The sequence below is a fragment of the Limulus polyphemus genome, unplaced genomic scaffold (assembly GCF_000517525.1).
Source record: "Limulus polyphemus unplaced genomic scaffold, Limulus_polyphemus-2.1.2 Scaffold5298, whole genome shotgun sequence".
Classification (NCBI taxonomy): Eukaryota; Metazoa; Arthropoda; class Merostomata; order Xiphosura; family Limulidae; genus Limulus; species Limulus polyphemus.
In genome coordinates this window covers 7,248-13,444 of record NW_013670908.1, presented here as the reverse complement: position 1 = coordinate 13,444, position 6,197 = coordinate 7,248, and the positions used below count along the sequence as shown (strand labels likewise).

General features: G+C 35.8%; 1 non-coding gene across 1 annotated transcript; it reads left to right on the top strand.

Annotated features, from left to right (window-relative positions):
- Positions 1–3,921: 3,921 nt before the first annotated feature.
- On the top strand, positions 3,922–4,004 carry Trnal-uaa. Its single transcript has one exon. It is a non-coding gene; the product is annotated as a tRNA-Leu (tRNA).
- The last annotated feature ends 2,193 nt before the right edge of the window (positions 4,005–6,197 follow it).

Sequence of the window (6,197 nt, the reverse complement as noted above, 5' to 3'; positions counted from 1 at the left end):
TACTAAAATAATAACTTACTGTACAAGGTTAACAAGTGGTAATAAACCCAGATATGACTGGAAAACAATCTCATACACACTACATGTTTCGACGTATACCTTGCGTCATCCTCAGGAGTGTAATGTTTTGCAAAAATAACACCTCTTTATACAGTTATCAAAACACCAATTTACATATTAAAGAATTTCACGCCATCTACTGACACGTCAGTCACATCGGGGTTTATTACCACTTGTTAACTTTGTACGGTAAGTTATTATTTTAATAATTTGGAGACTGGAAACAATCTCATTTTATTGAATTGTGTATAAAATAATCGTTGTTTTTAAATAAAACGTTTTAGTTTTCAAAAATGTGTGACATATGTTTATTTAAGATGGCCGATTTGAAACTCTAACCTTAGCGTACTTTTTCTTCTTTAGATCTGTTTATGTTTCCGTGTTTAACGAATAGTGGGATTGGCCGTCACATTTTAACACACCTACGGCTGAAAGAGCGAACATGTTCGGTGACGGGAGTATTTCTGTTTCTCTGTGAAACTTGTGTTTTTTTTTTCATTATTTAAAATATGTTGATAATTATTTGTTTATGTCATTGATTTAACTTCAAATAGCATTTAAACTACATGCATGATTTTTTCTGTGTGTATGAGGGGGGGGGGACATTAATTACAGGACAAGGTGTGTTATATATAAAACTGCTTAGGCCTAATGTGAACAGAATTGATAACGTAAGAAGTAAAATGTACATGATAATCACCATGGTGACCACTGCAAACACTGATCTGGAAATGATGATGTAATTTTTGTTAAGGAGAAGCAGTATAAATTTTTTACATTATATAAATATATGTCAGAGCCAGAGTACAGGGTTTGACAAAACTTCATACTGATGGTCACACATGTCAATTTGTGTTAACTTAACTATATAAACTGACCAAACAGGCTTAATTAGCTCATGACATACGAGTACACATGTATATAGAACATAATGAACTGACCAACTAGGTTCGAATTAACTCTTAACGTGCTTTCACTGACGAAGCAGTCTTGTGTGAACTCAAGGTCATATTGAAACTATTAAACTGACCAAGAGAACTCAAATTAACTCATAGATATAAACATAACGATAAAAACTTTAAGTGAGTTGATTTTTTTTTTCATATTCTTCTAATTATCTTATCCATAAATGCCTGTAACTATTGTGAAAACTGTCTGCTATTATCTTAATTGAATGAAATAGTTTCATGCTTGCTGTACGTCCCACTAGATGGACTTCTCAATCTGAAATACTATTTACTATTCTAATAGGGTAAATAGATGTTCGAAAACCAAATCCACGTTTGTTTTTTTTTGGAATGGTTATTTTTTTTCTACTGTTCTAACTATAGAGAAAGTCCCCAAGCTTCTACGTCAGCTAAGGTTTTCCAGTTGCAAGTTTTTCGTTTGTTTTGTGGGTTTATTGTAGAATAGTTTATAAATAAAAATAACTTAAGTATTATTCGTATTCTATACAAGTTCTTCGTTTTCTCCTCAGAAGGCAATTTCAGCTGAAACTTGTAACTCAGCTCTTGGGTAACTCTTTTCCTTTAAATAGGCATCTTTCAAAACGTTTATTTTTATTTATTAGATAAAATATAGAATATAACCATCTTTTTCACAGTTTCTACAAATCTTCGTATCTATGGTCCTTCTAGGCTTACGTCAGCTGTGCTCTGGGACTAGAAGCCATTGGTTACACTATGATGTGCATGGGAGCCATGAACACCGTGGGGGCGCTAGTAGTCCACCAGTTTACAAAGCACATCAAAAGACCATTCATTATGGCAGCAGGTTTTATGTTCCACGCTGGACTACTCATGGTACTATGGCTATGGAAACCCGTCAGAGATGATGTTGCCGTATTTTACGTCATAGCTGCCGCATGGGGGCTCTGTAATGCAGTGTGGGAAACTTTTTTCAAATATATTTTCAATTTAAGTTATATATATACAACAAAAACACAGAGAGTTGTGATTAAAAGTAATTTACGTGTTTTGTTATTTATCTAGAAAATATATTCTACAAAATGTAGCATAATCTAAACCACCATTCGACAAAAGTCTGTTGTAACTGGCGAACCGCTAGACCGATTGTCACCAAACCTAGCACGTACCCTTAAGTTCCCAGGGGGAGTGACATAGGGTGTCGACATTCAGATCTGACCCCCTATATCGCTCTGGGGGCATCTATGTTTTCCCCGTGTTTCGAAGTAACACGCCAGCTAGCATTTTTATATATTCTAAGCAGTATGAATAAAATGGACTGGGTTTACTTATACTTGGCCTTATTGTTATACAGGCAATGTATATTGTAATATGTTTAGTTTTCACGTGCAATGTTGTGTACATCACTGAAGGTTAGTTATCAATTAGTTACTGACGTTTATTAGATACTGAAAACCAATTAGTCCATGTACTCATTAAAATGGATAAGATAGTAAGTAATTAGTAGTTATATATGGTAACCATGACAACGAGTCGTCCGGATATTCAAGTCTAGTTATTGTAGTAAATGTAGGTTACACAATTTCAACCAAGGTTCCACCATCCTGCCCTCTAGTGTTCACGAGCCTTCTACTGGATAACCTGTTGTGTTAATTAGACCTCAGGGTACCTATACTTATTATACATATAAGTAATTTCTTTTAGAATTTCTGTTAATTTTTTTTGGACGATTGCTTGTTTGTTGTTTAGCACAAAAAGTGTGCTCTGCCCTTCAAGGGTATCGAAACTCGAATGTTAGCGTTATAAGCCGTCAGACTTACCGCTGAGCCACCGGTATTTTTGTGCAGGAAGCTAGAAATAATAAATTTTTACTTATTTCTGTTCTGGTCAGTTAGTGTAGCATAAAGTCTGAACCACAGAATGTCACAGTTACAAGGTCATCGTGAGAAAACAGACGTACAGAATGTAACACTTTGGAGTTACATCTTCCTCGGTTATTTACACCCTACAATTTAAACTCACTGATCTGAGAGACAACAGGGAATATATAGAAAGTTCACGTGAACAAGTGGCAAACCACGAGTTCAGAAAGTGTTCATATGTAGGCCACGTGTTACGTATTAAGATCTAAAATATTAGTCATATGATCCCTGTAAACCAGGTGTTAGGGATTTAAATCTAAGAAAGTAGACATATGATCCCTCTAGACGACGTGTTGGGGATTTAGATCTAAGATAGTACTCATATGATCCATGTAAACCAGGTGTTAGGGATTTAAATCTAAGAAAGTAGACATATGATACTTGCAGACCACGTGTTGGGGATTTAGATCTAAGAAAATCTGGCAAAACACATTACCTTTTAATCATCAAGACATTCAGTAAATGTGGCGACATGTTCTAGCTATTTAAAACGGATTTCTCGGTCTCTAATAATAATAGCAGAGGAAAAAATCAACATGTAACATATATATATATATATATAATTATTTATTCACAAATGAGTTTAATTTATCATATTTTTGTCTGTTAACATTCTACTACACTGTGTTCTTATGATATTGTGTAGGGATGATGCAGATGTCATCCCTACTATCTTGTTTGAAGGATATTTAGCCATCCATACATTTAAGATCCTAAGATACTAGAGGAAAGACAACAAGTTAACATCAGCCATTGTCAACTCCTGGGCCACATTTTGTTAACGAATAGGGGGATTGACCGTCAGTATATAACGCTTCCCCTCCCATGGCTGAAAAGGCGAGGATATTCGGGGAAGGGATTAGAACCAGCGTCCCTCAGATTGTGAGTAGAGTACCCTAACTACACATAATAAATATAAGAAGAGAGAAAGAAATTAAGAAAAAAGGCACCATTTATTTTTATTTTATCATAATCTTCAGAACCTATAAATCTAAGTTTCAAATAAATCTACCACCAGGATGGCCGAGTGGTTAAGGCGCCAGACTTAAGATCTGGTCCTCTGAAGAGGACGTGGGTTCGAACCCCACTCCTGGTATAAGTTTTGTAAAGATCCTTGAAGATATTTAAAATTGATTGTTGGTGTCACAGTACTTTAATATGAGTTCAATAACGCAATTGGTGTGATTCATTATTACACAATATGTTTAGCGTAGAAATAATTGATGTGTAAACTTAAGTATTCTTCTTCACATAGAGGGATTCTGCAACAGGGTTGATCTTAAAGAAAGTAAAGCAACAGACGTAAATAAATTATTAAATATTTTAACATGCGCCTTGTTAAAGAAATTGTCTGTAGGACGGTTTCCCTTTATAAACATCTCACTGCATTATCTCCACCTTCCCGTGACTCAGCGATAATCTTTAGATCTTATAAAAACAAATATTCTGAGCTCAATCCCTACAGTGGGCACCGTGTAGACAAACCGTTATATATAGTTCTTTCAAATACTTATATAAAACGAATTTAGCAAAGAGTTCGGTCGCGAGGGTTTCTGCTTATAATATTATTTGTATATGATCAAGAAAGAATAAATACTTAAAGATTATTTGAGTGAGCGATTTAAGTTAAAAATCATCACAATATTGTATGTATGGTGTTTTGAAATATATTTTATTCACACAGTTATAAGTTATATTTTATTCACACAGTAATCATACATTTATAAGAGCTTTTCAAGGATAGACATCAATAATGGTACTACTTTGTTCTTATGAGTCGTTCAGTCCGGCCTCCCAATGTCTGTAGACTTACAACACTTTCCCACTGAGAGGGCGTAATCCTCTGTTGGACCCTCAGCCCCCCCGGGCTGGAATGAAATGCCGTCAAGAAGAGAGAGAGAAGTAATTTATCTTTACCCACCTCTTATATTCTCCATTGTTATCTACCTTTGTCGCGTGGGCGACGAGAGGGCGTATCCCTCTACCATCCCGCCGGTCCCCTCTCCCCTGGATGGGAATGAAATAACGCGTATGTTGTTGTTGTTGTTGAAGAGAAACAAAAGTTTCCGATCATCCCGGGTTGTCTTCCAGCCCCCTCCAACACTTTTGTTATTGAAGTTTGAAAAATTTTTAAACCTAAATTTGACCAATTCTCATTCCGTCGATTAGGGTTAGAACTGAACGAAACGGGTTTATCTCGGTAAACCGAATGACAAGTTATTTTGATGTTTATTATTTAATATTTGACTGACTGAACGTTTGTTTTTGTTTTTAAAGTTAAGCACAAAACTACAAAATGGGCTATCTGTGCTCTGCCCACCACGGGTATCGAAACCTGGATTTTCTGAACCTCTACCTAATGTCTCTGCCATCTGATCATCCAGACTACAATGTAACTCCGATGCCTGATCTTCCATCACCCATCTATATCTGATTACGTTTCATAATAGTGTGCATTAAACTCGTCTTCACCATCTCGGTACCTGGTCTCACTCACTCATCTCTCGTTGCTTATTTCCACTGTGTACTTCTACATCTCCTGAGATGATACGTTGGAGGTGAGAGTTTGGGAGGGGTATTCACCGAATAGGATAGGATTTGTCGAAGATGGGGTTGTGGTGGTCGAAGCAGCGGTGAACATACTTCACTCGTAGTAAGCGTATATGTTCGAGTATGGGGCGGGGGGATGAGAAAGTATAAGTCCTGTGTAGGACTGGAATGACATAATTGAAAGGCTATGCGTAAAGGTATCAATGTGCTTATCTGTATGCCAGTATCTACCTATTGTTTTATGTAAATTTATCAATGTGCTTATCTGTATGCAAGAATATACCTATTATTTTATATGAATATATCAGTGTGTTTACCAGTTTGTTTGTTTTTATAGTAAGCGCAAAGCTAAGTTACATAAAGGTTTGTCTACGCCGTGCCCACTATAAGGACTGAGCTCAAAATATTTGTTTTTATCGCTGAGTCACGGGAAGGTGGAGATAATGCAGAGCGATGTTTATAAAGGGAAACCGTCCTAAAGACAATTTCTTTAAAAAAATATATTTAATAATTTATTTACTTTCTTTAAGATCAACGCTGTTGCAGAATCTCTTTTTATATGAAGAAGAATACTTAAGTTTACACATAAATTATTTCTACGCTAACATATTGTGTAATAATGATTCACACCAACAGAGTTATTGAACTCAAATAAAGTACTGTGACACCAACAATCAATTTTAAATACCTTCAAGGATCTTTACAAAACTTATACCAGGAGTGGGGTTCGAACCCACGT